We start from the raw sequence: 22,410 nt of genomic DNA, 5'->3' as shown, positions 1-22,410 counted from the left end.
AATAAACCCGACACTTGAAAACATAAAAATTGAAATCATCACATGCACACATTCGCGTGTTCATCAAAATGGTTATTTAAATTATTTTTCCTTTCCATTTTCAAATATACCTGTTAAAGTTATTTAATTAATACATCCAGGAAAATTATTGAAAGATACATTTTGCACCTGAGAATGAACTCAAGGTAGCAAATACTTCCTCTCTCTATTTATTTACAAATATCCATCTGCCAGAAATAATTAGAATTAATAAGGACTTGAAAATGATATTGATTTATGCAGCCATGTAAGTTTTCTGTAAAGCTTCCAGCTTTACAGCAAATTTCAGGAATAATCTCTATACATTGCATTGTTTGTTTGTTGAGTTCACTGAATGCTAGCTACACATTTGTAATCAATAGTCTTCAGTGAACTCAAACAAACAATGCAATGTATAGTGATTATTCCTTAACACAACAATTGAAACCAGAGCATTTTTGGGAGGTGGGGGATAGATGGTTCTTAACAGGTTTTATTTTGTCCATTTATACACCCTCTGTCCAAAACAAAACTGAACTTTTCAAAAATACAACTAGTGGCGCCACCTGTTGTATCTTTTTGTTGTCGAAAGTGGCAACCTTCATTAGTGTTGTGTCAACTGTTTGACATTTGTTTCATAAGAAGCAAGTTGTAGTGCCAAGAGTGACAGTGTTTTGACGAACGGTTAGAAAATGAGTTTCAAACAGAGAGCTGCGAATGACTTTTGTGTTAAACTTGGTAAAAGTTTTACCAAAATGCTTCAAAAAGCATATGGTGATGAATGCTTATCCTGTACTCAAGTTTCCGAGTGGTTTAAGTGATTTCAAAGTGGTTGTGAGACGCTTGAGGACAACAAAAAGGTGGGCCATCCAAAAACTGGACTGAGCAAAGTTAACATCCCAAAAAGTGCGTGATTTCATCAAAGAAAACCCAAAATTGTCAATGAGGTTGATTGAAGATTCCAAAAATCAACTGTGCACAACATTTTGACCAAGAGTTTGGGCCTTCGTAAATTGAATTTGCAATTTGTTTCCCCACAAGTTGACCGATGACCAAAAAATTATCAAAATGGACCTCATTAAAACCACTCATAAGGACTCAAACTTCCTTGAAATGATTGTTACTGGTGACAATGTGGTGTGGGCCCGAAACAAAGAGCCAGAATGCTTAGGGAAACGTCAAAAGTAAAGACAATGCTGATTTGTTTCTATGATTCCAAGGGCATTATCCACAAAGAATTTGTTCCGCCTGGTCAAACGGTCAATGGCGAGTTTTATTTCTAAGTTTTGAAGCGATTGATAGCGAGAATTCTTCGTGTACGGCATGAATATCATGATGCAGGCAGCTGGTCACTTTGCACAATAATGCACCATCTCAGCGTTCGAACATTGTGAGACATCAGTTTTTGAGCAGAAACCAAGTTTGTGTGTTGGATCACTCACTATATTCACCTGATTTAGCACCCTGTGACTTCTTTCTCTTCTCCCGACGAAAGGAAAGTGGTACAACACCATTGAAAATGTTCAAGCGGGCAGTAACCACGGCCCTCAACAGTATCCCAAAAATAGATATAAAAAAACTCATTTAATGAATTAATTGACCATGCCAAATGCTGTATCAAAGTTGAGGGAGAGTATATTGATTTTGAAATAAATGATTTGAATAATTATAATTGGCCTGTGTTTTATTTTCTATCAAAAGTTCGGTTTCTTTTTGAACAGGGAGCGTATAACTAAATATGTCTTGATTGAGCAAAAGGGCTTAGGTGCAAATGTTAAATTCCTTCCAGCTATAAGAGTGGTTATGGATATGCAGGGCCCAACAAATATGCTCACACCTGGCAAGTAGCATCAGACTGGACGAAACTTTCTAAATGAAATGCGCTTTTTTTTAAAGAAAATACGGACGCAGTACCACTAATCACTTGATTGGTGATACTGTATACAAATAGAGAATAAAGAAGATTTTCCATAATTTATTAAACCTTGCACATATGAACAGAAACAAAAAAGGTGCTCATTGCCTGTGGTGAAATTCACCTACAAATATATACAGCCAACTCTCACTGCAGTAAACATCAAAGTTCAATATGTATAGTACTGTGCAAAGAAATTCACTACAACAAATTATTTTTGCAATGTATATGAGCTTGTTCCACTGAGCATTGACTATGGATAGTGATAACCATCACTGGCACTAAACTTTATGGTGGTTGGGGTAAAAAGTAATAATTCAGCTTGTCTTTAAAAATAAAAAAAAAAAAACTATTTATGTAGCCATGTAAATATGTCAAAGCCTCTTATGTGCCATATAATGGGAGAGGGTTGGTGTTTTCCAAATAAATTCACCATCGTCACACTATGAAACATGTAGATACATGATGCATAACAATGCCATACAGTTGTATTTTTGGTACTCTATTCTTCCACGAAAGAAACTACTGTTCAGTTTTAACAAGAACATGTCTGTAGCAAAAGTTAAATCAGCTTGGTAAAATGCACACTAAAAGTTAAGCCATCAGACAGTTGTAAAATGATTGAAGTTTCAAACAGAACGTAGTACATAAGTTGATAAGATCATTGAAAGAAGGAAACAGAAGAATGCCACTGGAGGATATGCAGGGGTGGTATTTTTGCTCACTTTGGGTATAGTTCAAAGTTTTTCCACTTGGTTATACTATAAATTGAAAGATACCAAGAAATTATATTCTTGGTTTCATCCTTTATCTACGTGTAAGCAAAGTTTGCAGGTGAGGTCATTTCACGACTGGGCTACTTGTATATAGAGGATGACTTCACATCAATTGCCTTAGTATCCCATAATGCATAGCATTATGGGAGAGGCTGTTACCCAGACCAGTTTCAACCTTTATTGAGGTGTCATCGGTGGGAGCCAGGCTCAGGCGTGATACCAATTTTAATTTTTTGGGGAAAAGTAAAAGTTATATTCGAGTAAATATGGTAAATTAAAGATGCCAAGAAGTTATATTCTTGGTTTCATCCTTTATTCGAGTGGAGGCTAATGACTTCACATCATTTGCCTTGGTATTCCATAATGCAATGCACATATCCTTACAGAAGTGTATAATGCTGTGCATTATGGGAGAGGCCACTACCCAGACTGGTTTCGACCTTTGAGGTCTCATCAGTGGGAGCCAGACCCAGAAGTGATACCAAGATTGAAGTAATGCTGAAGTCATTTCCATATACAAGTAGTCACAAGGTGGCATACCTTATTACTAAAATACTCTGGATTAGCTTTGGGTAGCAGAGAAATTGATGGAAAATCACAAAATCAACAGCCTCTCTTGTCCATTCTTCACTGCAGCAAAGGAAAATGATTTGCTTGACTGCATCATTATCAGTTTTCTTATACAGTAGAATCCGCTTACTGTAATCGTGGATAATATTATCAATCAGCTAGTCCCAAAACACACCATTTAAAATTAATCCATCTATTATAATCAAGTTCTGGTTGTTGTTATCAAAATCCTCTAATGTTTTACCTTTTGCATCTCAAAATTAAGAACTTTAAGGATTAATCAGGAGAAAATATCTTATCTTCCAGGCAAATGTAGGTGGGTATAAATACAGTCGAATTGCGATTTTGAGTTTATTTTTGTGCTCTTTCAGTAAGTAAATTTGACTAAATGCTCATTAAAACAACCCTTAGCATCATGGCAGAAGCAAGTAAAAAACAAAAGATATATCTTTCCAAGAAAAGCAAAGAATTTTGGAATGCTATGATAAGTTGCCTAAAATGAGTCAGCATAGTGTGACTGTACATTTGAAAGTTTCACAACCACAAGAGTGGTTGTGAAATTGTAAGATCTTAAAAAAACAGATCAAACATTAAAACTCTTAGAGCTCTTACTAATGAGAACATGAATTGGAAGAGAGCCCAATCTGATAAGGATACTCAAGTTGAATCAGCATTAAAAGTCGGTTTAGTAATGTTCGTGAAAATAATGTTTCGATTAATGGGCCTTTGATGCATCAAAAAGCAGAACTTGCAAAAACAATGGGCAAAGAAAATTTCACTGCAACTGATGGATGGTTTAACAGGTGGGAAAAAAAAGGAAGAGAATGTGTACAAGCGTATTCATGGTGAAGAAAAAAAAGTGGGTTTAAAAAAAATAAATAAAAAATCAGCCGATTGGTTAGTTAAGTGGGATCTGAAATTAAAGCAAAAAATTGTCTTGTTAGTAGACAACTGCATTGCACACACAATTTATCATTAAAGAACAAAGTAATCTTCCCTTCGGACACTACATCATTAATTCCACCACGTGGCAAAGGCATCATACGAGCTTTTAAAGCTTATTATCGAAGGGCTTGATTATATAAAAGACCAATCTGATGCAAGTGTAACTGCAAAAAAGATTTCCGTTCTTGATGCATTGCATTTGGTAGCAAATCTCAGAGAAGACTATTGAAAACTGCTTTCAAAAAGGTGGATTTTTTAAAACAAACTCTGAAACTCCTGAAGAATTTGAATATCTTATGAATGAAATTTTTGATAAAACCCCCACATAGTATGTCCAAAGAAGTATTTGAAAATTGGTTGGATATTGATAACATTGAAGTGGTGGCTACAATGACAGTGTTGGAAATATGTCCAGCTGCTTCCTATGAGAACTTTTAACTAGTAGAAGAAGGTGAACTTAATACAAATATCGAAGAATAAATTTTAGAAGCTCCAACCAATGCCCAGATGCAAGAAGCTTTATTAATATTCATTGCAGTGTGCAATATAGAGCAACTAACTTCGAAAGGCATGAATATGGGCAATTTATTCATGAACTACTATATCTATATTCAAACACACACCAAACAACACTAGATAAGTTTTTAAAATAAATTTTATGTTGTTGCTTATTAAAAAGTTGTTTATAACAACTTTTAAATTTAATTAAATAATGTTCATAATAATAAACCGAAATAATTGATGCAATTTTTTTATATCCTTTGCTTAATGTTATCAGCCAGTTATTGTTATCAAAAAGAGACTTATTACCACTTATTGTGATCCCGTTGGGATCACAATAAGTGGTGTCTACTATATGTATCCTCAAGGAATGTTCAATTTCTACATGATTAAGTTTACATTATTATTAATCTCTTATCAACAATTTTCCTCCAAAACTATCTGTTACTTGTGAGCATGCCAATATTGTCGTATCTAACATATCATTCTTATAAGGCACTTCTGACAATCAATCCACCTAAATCTCAGTCTTCCTCTGGGTCTTTCCTGCCATCAAATGTACATTTTGATAACCTTCCCTCTCGTGTTCTGTTTAAGTGGCCTACTACCTTAGCTCTGCTGACACACATTCTTGAATGCTAACAATGTCAGTTTCCTTTCTACTATCTTCATTTTTAATGATTCTGTCACTGATGCCTCCAATTTTTCTCAGCAGTTTCATGTGTGTGTGGTCTCTCTGTATTCTTTGATCAAGTGCTTTATTTCTAACCAACCTTTCAGATCCATAACTTAAAACTGGTTTGAGGTTTTGGCTAATTTCTCCATCTGCTTTTATCCTCCATACCAACTTTGCTTGTTCCATTGTCTATTTCTGAATATAATTTGCCATCTTCACTAAACATAATGCCTAAATAGCTGAAATATTTTACTTGTTCTCCATTAAGGATGCACCTAAAGTTTTCTATGCTGCTACCTATTTTCATAGTTTTGGTCTTTTTATTGCTGATTTTCATGCCAAATTTGTTACAGCTGTTGTATAATTTAGTTAAAGAATCCTGAAGACTTGCACTGGATGTGTTGAGGAGTAAAATCTGCATAAAGCAAAGTTTGACTTTGCTCTTTGCTCAATCATCTAGAATTCGACTTTCTGAATTATGCAGTGTAGCCACAGCAAAAGTTTTATACTGCCATACTTAAGAATTTTTGGTTGAATATCATCTACTCCATCTGCCTGTCTATTTCAATATTTTGACGGGTTTTTTTATTATTATTATTATTTTAATCTCAAGTATCGATATGTACTCCTGTTTGCATTTGCTTGAAAATTTTCTTTTTTTTTTTTTTTTTTTTCCCCCTGCTTGTTTTGTTTAACAGTCTTTCAAAGTAATTACTCCAGACATCTAAGATATCCTTATCTTCAGTACTCCTTCCTCTGTTTCTAAGCTTTTTCAATAGCCTCAAAACATTTTGCCACCTTCCTGACTGGGAACTTTGGGTATGCTTTCTTGTCCAGGACTGCTTCTTTAACATCTTGTGTCCACCGTAGTATTCTTATTTTTCTATCCTTGAAGACAACTTCACCACATTAGATATCACTCTCAAAAATGACACAGTCAATGGGGCTTTTATTTCTTGTCTTCTCTCCACATGAGCTTGTGCACATCTTTATGTTGGAATATGGTGTTAGTGACGAATAGTCTACGTCTTGAGCAGAAGTTCCAATAGATAATTACATTATTGTAGCCTTGCCTTTTTTCTCCAAATTTTCCTAAAATGCTCCTATATGTCTGGTGGGATTCATTTCCTACTCTGATATTTAGATTTCCAACAAGGACTACTTTTTCATTTTCTTTATGTCAGCTGCCTGCTATAATGACTCCAAAAATTCCTCCACTTCTTCCTAAGAAGATCCTTCTCAGCCCAGGTCAATAGGCAAAGATAGGTTTCAGTGTCCATTTCCCAATTTTGACGTTGGTTCACATAACTACTTGAAATGCCTTCCAACAACCAAGAAGTTGGTCTTCATGTTTGGTGTTGAATGCTTATCACTACTACTTGATTGTTATTGCCCAGATATAACATTCTATACTTATTATTTAGTAAGGTCTCACTTTTTTTTTATCCTCTTTGTCTCAGTAATGATAATTATGTCCACATGGTACTTTTCCAGTTCTTCTGCAAGTTCGATTTCATTTCCATTTTGTGTTTGTTCACTTTGGATGTCAGAGAAAATTATGTGCTTGACGGCATCATTACAAGAGATGAATGTGGAGTCACCACTTTCTAATAATCTCCATTTTGGGATAATGCAGCATTCCACTTTCCAAGGGCAAGTTTCAAGTGGTTTCCTTTGCAAGAAAAGTGATAGCTACTGTCTAGTAATAATCACCTGTGGAGTTTATGAAGAGTGAGACAACAGTCACTGTCTCCTTTCTGTGCTTGCAGTTGCAAACAAATTAATATGAACAAGCTAAATAATTTTCTTCAAATTTTTGGTTTTAGTTCATTATTTTGGGTTGAATGTTGTATGTTTTAACTGTCTCTACAATGTTTATTAATAGCATTGTTCATTTTTGAATAGTGTAAACAGATTGACATTCGTAGTGTTTTATTAATTTTATGTAGCTATAAAATGGTTACATCTCCAAGAAAGCATTCTAATTCTCAGCACACATCTCTGACTCAGACAAATCATCAATGAGTGTGGTGTTGGTGTGGATACTGTTAATGCGATTTTAAAGAGGTTCAGTGAGATAGGTACCTTTTCTCCTGACAGAAAAGGAAAATGTAGGTGATAAAAGGTAACTATACTTACTCAAGATCATGTACTAGTTAGGAAAAGCAAAATGAATCCAAGATTCAATCGAATTATTCCAGTTTTGCGACCACATGTTTATTAGAAAAAAAAACTTTTTTTAAAACTAAACAAGTACTAAAAAACAAACCCAACAAGTTTTGTTAGTCATCAGACTAATATCTTCAGGGGTAAAGAGAACTAACAGTACATTTTTAGTACTTGTTTAGTTTTAAAATAACATTTTTTTTTTTTTTTTAATAAACATGTGGTCACAAAACCAGAATAATTCGATTGAACTTCTTAACCACAGCAATCTTTGCATGATTATGAATCCAAGATTGTCTGCTCTAGACTTAAATAGACTTGGCAGCTAGTAGGATTAATGTTTCTGACATGAGTCTGTCAAAAATTGTTGGAAGTAGGAAGGACTGCTCACAGACCAAAAATAAAACAACTGTTGACACAGGCTGTGTGAGATAAAGAGGCTCCAGTCGGCAAAAAGTGTTCAAAGATTGGACTGTTGAGAAGTTGAAAAGTGGAAGAAGGTCATATTCTCAAATGAGAACCAATTCTTTGTCCAGGAGAGCAAATACCCTATGTTTGCAAATCAGCAGCTGAGAAGACTTCTCTGCCCACCTTCATCAAGCTCCTAAACACCCAGCTAAAAAGATGTTCTGGGGTTGTTTTAAATGTGATAGTTTAGGATCACTTGTGCCTGTTAATGGTGTGATGAAAATTGACCAATATATAAAAATATTGGAGGAAAGAGTGGTCCCACAGATCCAGAAAGACAAAACTTATCTTCCAGCAGGATCTCACTCCATGCCACGCTTCCTCAAAAATTACAGCATCCAATTGCTTCTATAGCTAGGTAACTCTCCTGACATTAACCCAATAAAAAATTTGTAGGCCGCAGTGAAAGAGATTTAGAAAATTAAATTGTGATGCAAAGGATAACTTAATGCAATCCATTATAAAAGTATGCTTTCAAGATGCAGAAATAAGAAAAATGTGTTTTACGTTGGTAGAGTTCATGCCTAAGCAAATAATGAACTTATTAGGAACAGAGGAGCACATATAAATTATTAGGTAAAGTTGGAGTTTAATTTTTATACATATTTTCTTGACATTAAATTAATCCAAACACTCTTTAAGAGTGTTCAGATTAATTTGTTTGCTACTGTATATAATGCCACATAGCTCAGCAGATGCAAGATTTGGTGAATTTGTAGACAACCCTTAAAGTAGCAGGTCTGAAACAGATTTTGCATTTTGGCTACTTACAGCAAGACAGAATTTTCCACTATCAGAGGCAGTTCCATGATAAAGTATCTTAATGGTCATGGTGACTACATGGAAAAATAGTAGTAAATCACATGTGAATGCAAATTATGGTTTTGCCCTGAATAAAGCGTTTGTGCAATATAAAATTATGTATTACTTCTCATTTAAAAATAAACCCTAATATTAAATAAATGGCAGCTTTTTTTTTTTTTAATTAAATTTTTGTATTTGGGACCTGAATCAATAGTTTCACTGGCCCAGCCCTAGGTCACCACTCAAGCACTGTTTTCTCATTTCACTCGAAACAAATTGTTTGCACTTGTAATGCTATTATATATCACATATTCTACCTTCTTGGTACCTTTAGGTGGTGATCAAGGGTGACCTAAGTATTGAGTTTGGATTTAAAAAAAAAAGGCATCTCTAGTCAGTTTATTGTTATATCCTAGTATTCTTTAAAACTAAACCCACTTCTCCCCCCCCCCCCCCCCTCCATGATTAGTGAGAAATACAATGGTTTGTCTCATTGTATCAGAGAAGGAAGCATTCTCCTTTCCCTCTGCAGGTTGCAGATGTTCCTTTTAACTTTTTCATTGCTGAGAAAATAGAAACCAGACAAATCTCTGATTGCTAGTTTAAATTTTTTTTTTATTATAATAATTTAAACAACAATATGCAAAACTTTAAGCTATTTGATTTCAAATAAAATTTAACCAAAATGTTCCTTTTAACTTTTTCACTGCTGAGAAAATAGAAACCAGACAAATCTCTGACTGCTAGTTCAATTTTTTTTTTAATTTAAACTACAATATGCAAAACTTTAAGCTATTTGATTTCAAATAAAATTGTGACAGTTATGTTTTATTGAAAATCTTGTTCAGTATTTTTTTTTTTATACAATACTGAATATTCTGCCATATATCTCCATCATCCTTTCAAAATTTAGACACTGTTATATTTTTCAAAACAAGAGCCCCCCCCACACACACACAACAATACAACACTCGTCACATACCTGTTCTCCACCTACCCCCTTTTCTTCTCTTCAACTGAGGTGTTTGAACACCTCAGTTGAAGTCAGAGGATGAGTCTCAATAGATCGCGGTATGGTAGCTGCTCTTCTAAGCACGACACCCAGACCAGTACCTAGGTCGTCTGCAGACGATTTGGTGCCTGCATGTCACACCTGAATGGTGCGGCATAGGAAGCAGCTGCCGCATAGTCTCAACGGCTGCCTTGATGCTTCCGTTCTAGTGGCCTCATCGCCAGAGCGATCGCACCGTGACGGTACAAAAGCAACTCCGGCTAGCGCTGCCTTTTAACACGCGAGGCAACGAACAGTATCGTTGCAGTGGCTAGACGGGATTCTGACTTAGAGGTGTTCAGTCATAATCCCACGGATGGTAGCTTCGCACCACTGGTCACTCGACCAAGCACATGTACCAAGTGTCCGAACCTGCGGTTCCTCTCGTACTGAGTAGGGTTACTATCGCAACGACTAGTCATCAGTAGGGTAAAACTAACCTGTAATCTTTATCTTCACGTTATGTTCTTCCTACAGTATACAATTACATCAACCTTGAGGTTGATATCCCACTTCACTGCTCTCTTGCATTACACAATTTAATGAATATTGAATTCCACTAGTGCTCTCATATAGTATACAATTGCATCAACCTTGAGGTTGATATCCCACACTAGTACTCTCTTATATTAATCAATTTTTCCAATATTGATTTCCATCACTCACACTAGTGCTCTCTTACAGTATACAATTGCATCAACCTTGAGGTTCATCATCCCAACTTCACTATTAAAAAAAAAAAAAAAATTCGTTCGGACACTCTTGGCAATGTGCTTAATTTCATTTGGTACATGAACCTAAAGTTGTTCATTTCATGCATTTACCATTATTAATAATTCTACAGACCTGTGTAATTCATGCTCTCACTCTCGTCAATACAGGCACCAGTCGTGGCAAGACCGCTAGAATTTTCTTTGAATAACTCTGAATTAAATCCTGCTTTTATCAATTGCTTTCAAGTTCCTTTTCTAAACCTAGCTTAAAAACTAACTTACATACTAACTTAAAACTAGTAACTAAATTCCCTCTATTCCTACCTAGGAACAGATATATTCCTTACTCAATCAAAACATCACCATCTTCATACTGTATATTCTTTCTCTTTATTATTTAGAGTTTTCCTCTATATTTTTCAGAGTTATTCTATATATTTATCCATAGTATTGCATTATTATTTACTTGTGTCAACTCAGAGAGTTCCACAATCACATGAGAGGCCCAGTGCCACTGAGGTTGGGATAAAAGACAGATTCCCTACGTTATATGCTCATAGGGGAGCAGCGAGAGTCTTTAGGGCACTCTCACCTCTTCCCAACCACAGACAATGGTAATCAGATAGCCGAATTCCCTACGAAAAAAGCTCGTGTGCGTAGGTGCATGGGTGGGATGGCAATTCCCCACGTTAAGAGCAGCATGATTCCAGTAGCAACATCCCTACTGGGCATACTCCTTCGGGGCCTCTCTCTGAGGCCAGCCGGACCTGAATTATCACAAAGTGACTCCAGGAATTATCAGTTGTGCTAAGAGCACTCACCAGGCTTCCCCTGGTGATTTACAGCAACCATCAATGGACTCACACCAACGAATTATGCTACTGAAAAAGGAAAATCAAAATGATGCCTTGACAGGACATCTGGAGGCCACTTCTGCACGTCATGTGTTGCTCTAATAGCAAACACCTTCAGGACCTCTCTGTGAGGCCAGCTGGACCCGGTGTGGCGTGAGCTGTCTCTGGGAATTAAAAATCTGTGCATTATGCACTCTCCAATCTCACAATAATCAACTAAATTTGGCTAGTTAAACTTGAAAAATAATCCTGCTAGATATTTATAAAAACATCATTCACAACTGCGCATTATGCACTCTCCAGTCGCACAATAAACAATTAAAATTTGGCTAGATAAACTTCATTCAAACAATATCCTGTTATATATTAATAAAACTACTCAAATTATAAATCACCATCCACCTCAATGAGAGTATGTTTACTCCCACCGATCACCCACGATCTTAATTGATATTCTTTCACTTAAACATTCATAGCACTGGGCAGAAATCACATTGCTTCAACAACTCTAAACAACCAATTCGCAATATGCTTTGTTTTAATTAGACAGTCGGATTCCCCCTGGTGCGTGCCAGTTCTGAGTTGGCTGTTAGTTGCCAGCCGAAACGGTCGTGCCCGACGGGCCATCCGGCACGCCGCGCAGCTGAGGCATTCCACGAGAAGGCCCTGATTCTGGTCCGGGCTCAACCGTTCCATCACTGGACAGTTTTGCCCAGTCCCGGTGCAGTGCCATACCCGCTTCGGACCCCAGTCCTCGGAACCAATCCTTGTCCCGAGGTTACAGATCCGTCTTGCCGACTTCCCTTACCTACATTATTCTATTGACTAGAGGCTGTTCACCTTGGAGACCTGCTGCGGATATGGGTATGGTCCGGCAATACCTAGTGGGATTTTCCTTTTTTTTGGTGAAGGAAGAATCAGAGTAGAGAAGCGACTTCTTTTCAGTCTGAGATGCTGTCACCAAACAATGCACATCCAATTTTAAAATCTGATGTGAACTATGTATGGTGACTCGTTATTAAGAGGAGTAATAGATGGGAGTGTAACTAAATCGTACTTACCGGGTGCGAAATTTAAGGATGTAAGTGAGAGCATTAGAGTGCAAAAACAGAGGGTGAAAGAAATAACAATTGTGGCTGGTACGAATGAATTGAAAGGTGATAAATTTTTTATGAAAGAGGACTTGAAAGTATGGTTAAAGGTAGCGAAAGAAAAGAGTGACAGTTAGAATGGTGAGTCTGTTACCGCGGTATGACAGAGAGGAGTTTAGAAGGAGGGCCATAATCGCAAATGATATTATGCACAGGTTATGCGGACGGTGTGGTGTGGAATTTGTGGACGTGTGGAATGAGTTTGATGGGCGAAAGGACTTATACAAGATGGATGGCCTGCATTTGAATGGACTTGGTGTGCGGAGACTGGAAAAAGTGTTGCTGAATGAAGTGAAAATGGATGTGCAGAACCAGGGAAACTAGAACTACCAAGGAGGGGGGGAAGTGGATATCCAGACATCAGTGAGACAGTTGAGTGTAAAAATGTATATGATGTACCTGAGCCAGCAAAAAGGACAAAAAATGGGAATGGGATATTTAGAATAACGCATCAAGATAGGGGTGGGACAAAGGGAACACTGCAATTCATGTATACTAATGCCAGGAGTATTAGGAACAAGAAGGAAGAATTTTTGGCCTTGATTGGCTCTTCCTGGCCACAGGTTATTGGCATTAGTGAAACATGGCTGACGGAAGATGATATAGTTAGTGGGATAGAATGTGTAGGTTATAGTATGTTTAGGAGGGACAGAGAGAATAAAATTGGGGGAGGGGTGTTGTTGAGGATAGCTGATGAACTGCAGCCAAGGAGAATTGAAGTATTGCAGGATAGTGAAAGGAGCTCATTTGAGGCTATTTGGTGTGAGATTGATACTGGCAGAATAAAATATACAGTTGGGTGCTGCTATAGACCAGGTGATGGAATAGATGGTGGAGATGGTATGCATAAACAAATTGATGAAATGAGTGAAAGGAGGGTAATTATTATGGGGGATTTCAACTATGGTAACATTGATTGGAAGGAGGAGAGGACACATGTGAGGAAGGAAATGGATTTTATTCAATTATTAAGGGATAACTATCTGAAACAGCATGTAATTGAAAATACTAGGGGTGTGAGAGTGCTTGACCTGTTAATAGTATCTGAGAATTTGACTGTAATGAATATGACCATGTTGCCACCTATTGGTGAGAGTGATCATAAGGTCTTGACCTGGGAGGTGGCTAAAGGTGTGAAATTTGTGATTAAGACAGGGTATATGTGGAATTACCGTGCTGGCAAGTATGACAAGCTTAGGAGATTGCTTGGATCAGTGCCATGGCATGTACAACTGCAAGGGCTGGACGTCGATAGAGCATGGGAAGTGATCAAAGAGCATTTACAGGAGGTTATGGCTGATTGTATACCTAAGGTCCGAATAGTGAAACAAGGAGGGGTTAAATGGATGAATAACACCATTAAGCTTGAGCTGCAAAAAAAGAAACAACTACGGAGGGAATTTAAAGAAAGGGGTGACCTGCAGGCACACGAACGGTATAAAGTACAGGCCAGAAGGGTAACGAGTGTGGTAAAAACAGCAAAAGCCGATTATGAAAGGAAACTAGCTATGCAAGCAAAAGAGAATCCCAAACAGTTCTTTCAATATGCTGCAAGCAAGAAAAAAACTGTACATGGCAAAATGATTTTAAGGAATGATGATGGTAAAGAGTTCACTGAACCAGTCGATATAGTGGAGTTACTGAGCGCGCACTTTGCAAAAGTATATCATCCAGGTGGTGACGTTGAAAAAATGAAGGAACCATTAGTTTATATGGGAATTGTGATGAATGAAGTGGAGGTGAATAGTCTATTACAGAACCTTAATGTGAATACATCTGTGGGATTGGATGGTATACCGGCACGGGTCTTGCATGAAGCGGCTAATGAATTATCAGTGCCCTTGACCATGTTGTTTAATCTGAGTCTCAGGTCTGGCTTAGTCCCGAAGGCGTGGAAAGAGGGGAAAATAGTTTCACTGCATAAAGGAGGATCCAAGACTATGGTTGCAAATTACTGACCGATCAGCATATCAGGAGTCGTTGTCAAGGTCTTGGAGAAAGTAGTCAAGGGAAAAATACAGGAATGGATTGATGAAAATGAGATACTGTACAGAGGACAGCATGGCTTTGTGAAGGGTAGATCATGTCTCAGTAACTTGCTCAAGTTTTATAACAAGGTGACGGCTGAACTGGATAAGGGAAATGGGTTTACAGTGATACTGCTGGACCTGGCAAAGCCGTTTGACAGGATACCACATGGAATCCTAATCCGTAAACTACAACATATGGGAATGGATATAGGGTTGGTGAGATGGATAGCTGGGTGGTTGATGGAGAGATATCAAAGAGTAGTTTATTCAGGAGTAGAGTCCAAAAAACGGCCTGTGACTAGTGGTGTGCCACAGGCTTCTGTTCTTGGGCCACTGCTGTTTAATCTGTTCATTAATGATATAGGGAAGGGTCTAAGTGGGACAGTTCATCTGTTCGCTGATGATGCAAAGTTGGGTAGGGCGATAGTGAATGCAGAAGATGTCAAAGTCTTGCAAGATGACTTAGATAGATTGGAGTTCTGGACTAAGGAGAATGGATGTCAATTTAATGTGACAAAATGTAAGGTTATGCATTTCGGAGTGAAAAGATTAGCAGCAGTATACCACATTGGTGGAACTGTACTCCAAGAGATTGATGAGGCCAGGGACTTGGGAGTGTTGGTGGATAGGGAGATGAAGTTTAGGGGGCACATTGCGAAAGTAGCTAAATCAGCTCATCAACTCACTTGGTTGTTGAAAAATACCTTGACGAGCAGAGAAAAACAAGTTATTGTACCTCTGTACCGAGCCCTGATAAGACCTCATCTCGACTACTGTGCCCAGATTTGGTCACCTCGGTTCCTTCTTGATGGGGAGGAGGTTGAGAGGATTCAGAGGCGAGTGACTAAGATGATAGCAGGTCTATGGAATGAACTATATGAGAACAGGTTGAAGATTTGTGGGTTGCAGAAACTAGTTGATAGGCGGAAAAGGGGAGACATGATTGAGACATTCAAATTGCTAAAAGGATTCTATAGGATTAATTCAGATGATATTTTTGAGATCAGGACTGGTGGTGGGAGAACTAGGGGACACCCATGGAAGCTGGGCAAGAGCGTGGTTAGCAGGGGTGTTAGAGCTGGGTTCTTTACTTTTAGAGTGGTAAATGAGTGGAATAAGCTGCCAGAGTCTGTTGTGGGTGCTATGACAGTGAGCGAGTTCAAGGCAAGGTATGATAGATACTGTGAGAATGTTGAACAGCTGCGTGAACATGTTTAGGGCCTCCCTCGATGAGTCTAAGGACTCCTGGAGTAGCCCGTGGTAATAATAATAATAATAATAATAATAATTTGTACAGTATCTGAGAATTTAGAACCTACATGCAACAGGTATAAAAATAACTATACCACTTTGAGGCCTGGCACAAAAATTCAGCAGAACTACTCGTGTCTGAGAAGTCAACTATTCTCATACACTGGTTTCCATAAATTAAGGAACAAAACAGAAGAATGTGAGAACTTGGAGGGAAAAGGAAAAAACGCATGTGAAAGTCAAGTACATTATGTAAAAATGTGATGCTGAATCTGGCACAACTCACTTGCGTCAGATAACAAAAAAGGAGCCATGGTATAAATGCAGCAGTTTTATAATAGTTTTCCATTTCGTATCTGGAATGAGAACAAGATTTTTTTTTTAACTGAGTTCAGGTGGTGAGCCATGGTAAAACTAAGACTGGTCAAAGTCAGGCAGAGGTAGCCCAGATGGTTGTATGTGAATTGCTTCATAGTTCCCAGGCTGGGAAACCAATTGCAACAGTCACTAACAGCATCTAGGACAGGGGTCTTAAACATGTGGCCTGCAGAGCTCTTTGCCATGAAGCAGTAGCTCATTTGAGTGCACTGGCTAGTGCCTTCCAGATACATCTCGAAGGTTTTCGATAACAGTCGCTAACAGCATCTAAGACAGGGGTCTTAAACATGTGGCCTGCGGAGCTCTTTGTCGTGGCCTGCCAACCATTTTGAAAAAATGGCTACTTAACATTAAAACGCTATTAAATAAAAAAGAATTTCAATGAAGCCCATGGGCTATTAAGCTATACTGCAGTATTTAGAATTGTGAGATGCTTTCAAGATTCACGAGGAATGCTGTGCATTTTACTTTACATTAAATCCTATAAAAATAAATATTATATAGACATGCTTCTTCAGCCATCTACCAACACCAAGCGGTACTTAAGTACTAGTACTAACGTTACAGGTAGATGGCTGAAGCAGTAGCTCATTCGAGTGTGCTGTCTAGTGCCTTCCAGATACATCTTGAAGGTTCTCAATACTTCATTATTATCATATAAATACAAGAGGATCTCATCCACAGTCAGTCAGTCATGAACAGGGTGATATTTGTGTATAAGTGCAAGCAGGTTTGTCGTGTCAGCCATAGCCTATTGTGGGTTTCATATTGCCACTTTTTTCCATTAGTGTGAGCCATATTTAGTGGATAATAACCATTAGATGGCCATTTTGGATCATTTTTGGGTTCACCTTCCATCGCTATGGTGTCTACGAGTAAAAAGCATAAATCAAGTAATTCTTGTCAGATTTTTAATGAAAAGTGGACCCATTTTTACTTTGTGCTGATTGATGATAAGCCAGTGTATTTAATTTGTTGCGAGTCAGTGTCAGTATCAAAAGAATACAATATAAAATGACACTATGAGACAAAGCATGCATCCAATTTCGATGATCTTCAAGGGCGACTTCATGTAGACAAAATGAACAGTCTCCAAATCGATTTAAATGCCAGCAGGGTATGTTTAAAATGCAGAGGGAAGAGAGTGAAGCCTGTGTTAGCTGAAAAAATTGCTAAAAAATCAAAAGCCTTCTTGAATGGTGAGTTTGTGAAAGAGTGCTCATTGCTGCTGGGGATATTCTGTGCCCAAATAATAAGCAAGTGTTTAAAAAACTGGGTTTGTCTGGATAACTGTAGCACGACCTGTCGAAAAGCTATTTCGGATGACCGATTTTTTGAAGTTCCTTCAAAAAATCGGTCATCCGAATTTACGTCATATTTACTTGCTTTAGATGAGAGCACAGATATAAAGGATACAGCAAAACTGGCTATCTTTGTCCATGGCATTGATCAACAATTCAATGCACAGAAGAACTGCTAGTGCTCATACCTATGAAGGGAATGACGAAAATATTCTTGAAGCTGCCAAGAAAACGCTCCAGCGTTTACACCTCAGCTTAACCAACCTCGAGGGTGTGTTAACTGATGGTGCCCCTACTATGGTAGGAAATAACAAAGGGTTTGTTGCACTGCTACAGAAAGAACCGAAACTAGAAGGAAAAGATTTCGTACATTACCACTGTTTAATCCACCAGGAGAATTTTCGCACGAAAGTTATTGTGACTGTCGTCAAGAGGATTGAATCATCATCATTTCCAAGAGTTTTTGGCCCAAGAGTGCGATGTGGTTTATCATAGTGATGTACGTTGGTTGAGCAGAGGGAAGGTTCTTAAAAGTCTTTGACTTAAGGAGCGAAATACAGCAGTTCATGCAAACCAAGGGGAATCTGATTGTGAAATTTAATGGTCCGAAATGGATGACAGACTTTGCCTTTGTGACTGACATCTCATTGCATATGAATGACCTGAATATGCAGCTACAATCCAAAGATCAATTGGTGCATACGCTGTTTGATCACATCGAAGCTTTTGTGCCAAGCTCAAACTTTGGGAAACAACTCAAAGAACTCGCAAAAAAAAAGACTTAACTCATTTTCAACTTCTCGTTGAGGCCAACTGTTCGTCTCAATGAATACGCTTCAAAATTAGCCTTGTTGCGAAGTGAGTTCGAAGAGAGATTTAGCGATTTTCGTAAGCAACAGTCTTCTTTAGATTTATTTTCAATGCCATTCAGTGTCAATGCTGCCAAAATGCCAGGTTCAATGTGCCCTTGCTTACATTTTACAAAGACTACATTTCTGAGGATGCATTCCCTAATCTTTGGCGGGATGCTTTGAAGATGTGCCCTTTGTTACGAAGCACATACTCATGTGAGCAGTTCTTCTCTAGAATGAAGCATGTGAAGTCCAAGACAAGAACTCAGATTATGAACTAACATCTTGAGAATACTCTGCACATAGCAACTTCCAACATTGATTTATCTTTTTTCAAGTATTGATTGTATTTACTTATCATGAACCCGACGCCTACCTACGCTCTTAAAGCTAAGTTTGTTTATTTTTATAGGATTTTATGTAGAATATCAAATGCACAGCATTCCTTGTGAATCTGGAAAGCATCTTACAATTCTAAATACCGCAGTATAGCTTAGTGGCCAGCAGGCTTCATTGAAATTTTTAATGCGGCCCGCACTGTCTGAAAAGTTGAAGACCCTGATCTAGGAGATACAATGAAGGAAGGCTACAACCACAACGGATGACTGATGTCACCAATTGTCTGCTCTCCAAAACAGGAGTGCTACCCTGAATTGGCTATAATCTGACCTTGCATCAGCTACAAGAACAGGTGTATCTGCTTCCACTGTATGCAGAAGACTCCATAAAGATGGTCTGTATGCTCCTATTCCCAGATCACAGGAGAGAACATTTGAAATGAGCCTGGATCCATGACAAAATGGAGTGGTATTATTTACAGATTAGACCTGATTTGTTCTACCAAGTCATAGCAGGCATGCCACATCTGGAGAGAACCAGGAACACATTATCACCCCTGTAATATCTGTGAAAGGGACACTTATGGTGAGGATAATGTGATTATTTGGAGCATTCTTGTTAGGTGGATGCACCAACTTCTATGTACTTGATTCATGCCGCAACTTAGAGATGGACCTCTATGTTCATCCTTATGTGGGCCAGACATCATCATAAACAGTGTGAAACATGAGTGCTGTATTGCTGAGGGGTGACCACACCCCTTAATGAGGCACTTTGACTATTGTCTTTATGTACCCATTTTTTTTTTTACTGAATTAAACTATTTATTCATTCTGCTTTTCACTGAATTGCAGAAAATTTCATCACATAGTTTGAGTTATTCTGATTTTTCTTTGTTCCTTTATTTTATTTAAGTTAGCATATTTTTGTTGTATATTGTTATATAATGGATTTTGTTATTGGCTAATTGATCTATCTCTTTCCCAATGATTCGATGCAATTTTTGTAACTAATTCAGCTGCACTTTCCACTACTTTTTAATCTCCTTGGAAGGGTAGAGACCATGTGATACATTAGCTGGGACAAGTGTTTAAGTTGAACTGAATTATATTCATAATAGATCTTACCATATGCTTGAAAAATTTAAGAGTTGTTTGGGGAGAGATTTTGTTTTAATGCAAAAGTGCACTACTCCAGAATACTCAAGCTTAGCAAGAATTCAATTTTTAAACTGCTAGAGATAACTTAAGCTTAGCAGCAAAAAAAGTTAACATTGCTCTCGGTATACTGAGAACCCAAATTAGAAATTCATAAACATGTACTTTGCTATCACTTACAATGTGTAAAAACAAAGATCGCTTAGTTAATGGCAAAATATATGGGCATCCCCCCCCCCCCTTCTTCCCAAACTCAGCCATTCACATTTCAGTTTATATTATTATTTTGAACACAGTTCTGGATCTCTTACCTTTAACTTGGCTCAATACTCCTGTAGTTTTGTGCTACATGAAACACTAGTTTCACATTTTTTTCAAATGAATTCCATTTCAAAGTATGATTCTTCTGTTGGTTTTGTAATGTCATAAATAATTGAAGATAGTGTTTCAATTTCTGTTGAATAAACCTTGAGGAATTTCAGGTTAGAGATAAGCAAACCAAAATGCTGAATAAAGTGAATAAGCCAATAAAGATTTAATAATATGAAGAAAAATTTATTAAAATATATCATCTGCTTTTTATAACTACACATTCCAAGCATCTTAACTTCTTGTAATTGGACTGTTAAAAGGTTTTATATCACTAGAGAAGAACAGAGATCTGCAATATGTCGAACAGTGTCAGGCAGACTGCAGATAAGAGTATACAAAAGAACATGCAGGTAGATTATGTCTGTACACGAATGCTAGAGTATCAGAAACAAAGTGGTAGGAAAAAAAAAAAAGTGGTTGAGTTTGTTGCCTTGGTCAATATGTTGGGACCTCAGATTGATTGTAGGTATTAGTGAGACCTGGCTATCAGAATCAGACATACTAACTGGTATCGAGTGTAAAGGGTACAGTATTTTTAGAAAGGATAGAAGAGGAGAGACATGCTGCTAATGTTATTGGATGAGTTGAATCCAGTCAGAGTTGAGACCTATGATTGTAGTAACAGTATTTCATGTGGCAGTGAGTTTGAACTCATCTGGTGCGAGGTGGAATCTAACAAGATCAATTACATAGTGGGGTGTTGTTACAGACCTGGTGGATCGGTTGCTAGTGATGAAGAAATGCATCACCAGACAGAAAAGATGAATGCAAAAAAAAAAAAAAGAGTAATACTAATAATGGGAGACTGATTATCCAAATATTGATTGGGCAGCAGTAGAATGAAAAGAATGAAAATGAATTTATTGAGCTGTTGTGGGACAACTTCCTCAAGAAGCATGTAATAGAAGGAACTAGAGTTCAAAGAATGTTAGATTGGATTATAGCATCAGAGGCATTTCAGTTAAAGACATAACTATTCTGCCTCCAGTTGGTGACAGTGATCATGCAGTATTCGTTTGGGAAATAGCTAAGTTTTTGAATGTTCCATTCAGAACTACAAAGCAGAAAATTATGACCAACTGAGGAGTATGCTGAGTTCATTGGAATGGGATTCGGTTGCTGAATCGGAAGAATATCGAAAGTGCATGGGGGAAGCATTTAAAAAATACTTAAAAGATGGGAGTCAAATGGATGTGTAATCTTATTAAGCAAGAGATTCGTAAGAAAAGGATTATGTGGAAAGAATACCATGTGCATAAGAATGATGTCCGTTATGAAAATTATAAACAGAAGGCTAGAATAGTCTCAACTGGTGTACAGAAAGTAAAGTCTAAGTATAAAAAAACTGGCTCTGCATGTGAAAGAATGAATATGAAAGAATAACTCTTCTAAATGCAGATGGTATGAGGGTAACAGATGCAAAAGAGATTGTTCAATGAATGCCCATTTTGTTAAAAAGCTATCAACCTGATGTATGCAACATTGAGCTCACTGATACCTCTTCACTGGATGAAAAAACTCAGGTGTATGAGAAGAGGCTATTACAACTGTTGCACAAACTGAATAAGAATTCAGCAGTAGCGATATCAGCACCCATGCTAAAAGAGTGTTTAGCTGAACTGGCTGTTTAAAGAGTCTCAGAACAGGGAAGATTCTGCAGGAATGGAAAGGATATATGGTTATTCCATTGCACAGGGGTGGTGCAAAGACTAATGTATCCAATTAGTATCTCAAGAGTGGTGAAAATTTTGGAAAAATTGGTTAGGGTTTGCAGTGAAACTACTTTGCAATGAGCAACATGGGTTTACTAAAGGAAGGTCATGTTTTAGCAACTTGCTCACATTCTGTAACAATGTTACCATTGAACTAGACAAGGGAATGGATACACCATAATACTTTTGGATTTTGCTAAGGCTTTTGACAGAATACAGCATGGTAGACTGTTGCATAAATTGGAGAATACTGATTTGGATTATAGAATATTAGCATGGGTCAGCCATCCTCTTATCCATGCTAATATTCTATAATCCACTATTATTCAGTCTATATTAATATTGGGAAGGATTTGACAAGCGACATACAGCTATTTGCAGAAGATGCAAAGATAGGGAGAGTAATCAGGA

The 22,410-nt window shown here is 37.5% G+C and overlaps 1 long non-coding RNA gene across 1 annotated transcript in view; it reads right to left on the bottom strand.

Moving 5' to 3' along the window:
* Positions 1 to 22,410, bottom strand: part of LOC150101188 (uncharacterized) — a 320,189-nt gene that overhangs the window by 238,476 nt on the left and 59,303 nt on the right. The window lies entirely within an intron of this gene.

The sequence above is a fragment of the Typopeltis vanoorti genome, chromosome 12 (genome assembly GCF_054136105.1).
Source record: "Typopeltis vanoorti isolate ZY-2024b chromosome 12, IOZ_Tvanoo_1.0, whole genome shotgun sequence".
NCBI lineage: Eukaryota > Metazoa > Arthropoda > Arachnida > Uropygi > Thelyphonidae > Typopeltis > Typopeltis vanoorti.
The sequence above is the reverse complement of the archived record's forward strand: the minus strand, read 5'-3'. Positions and strand labels throughout refer to the sequence as shown.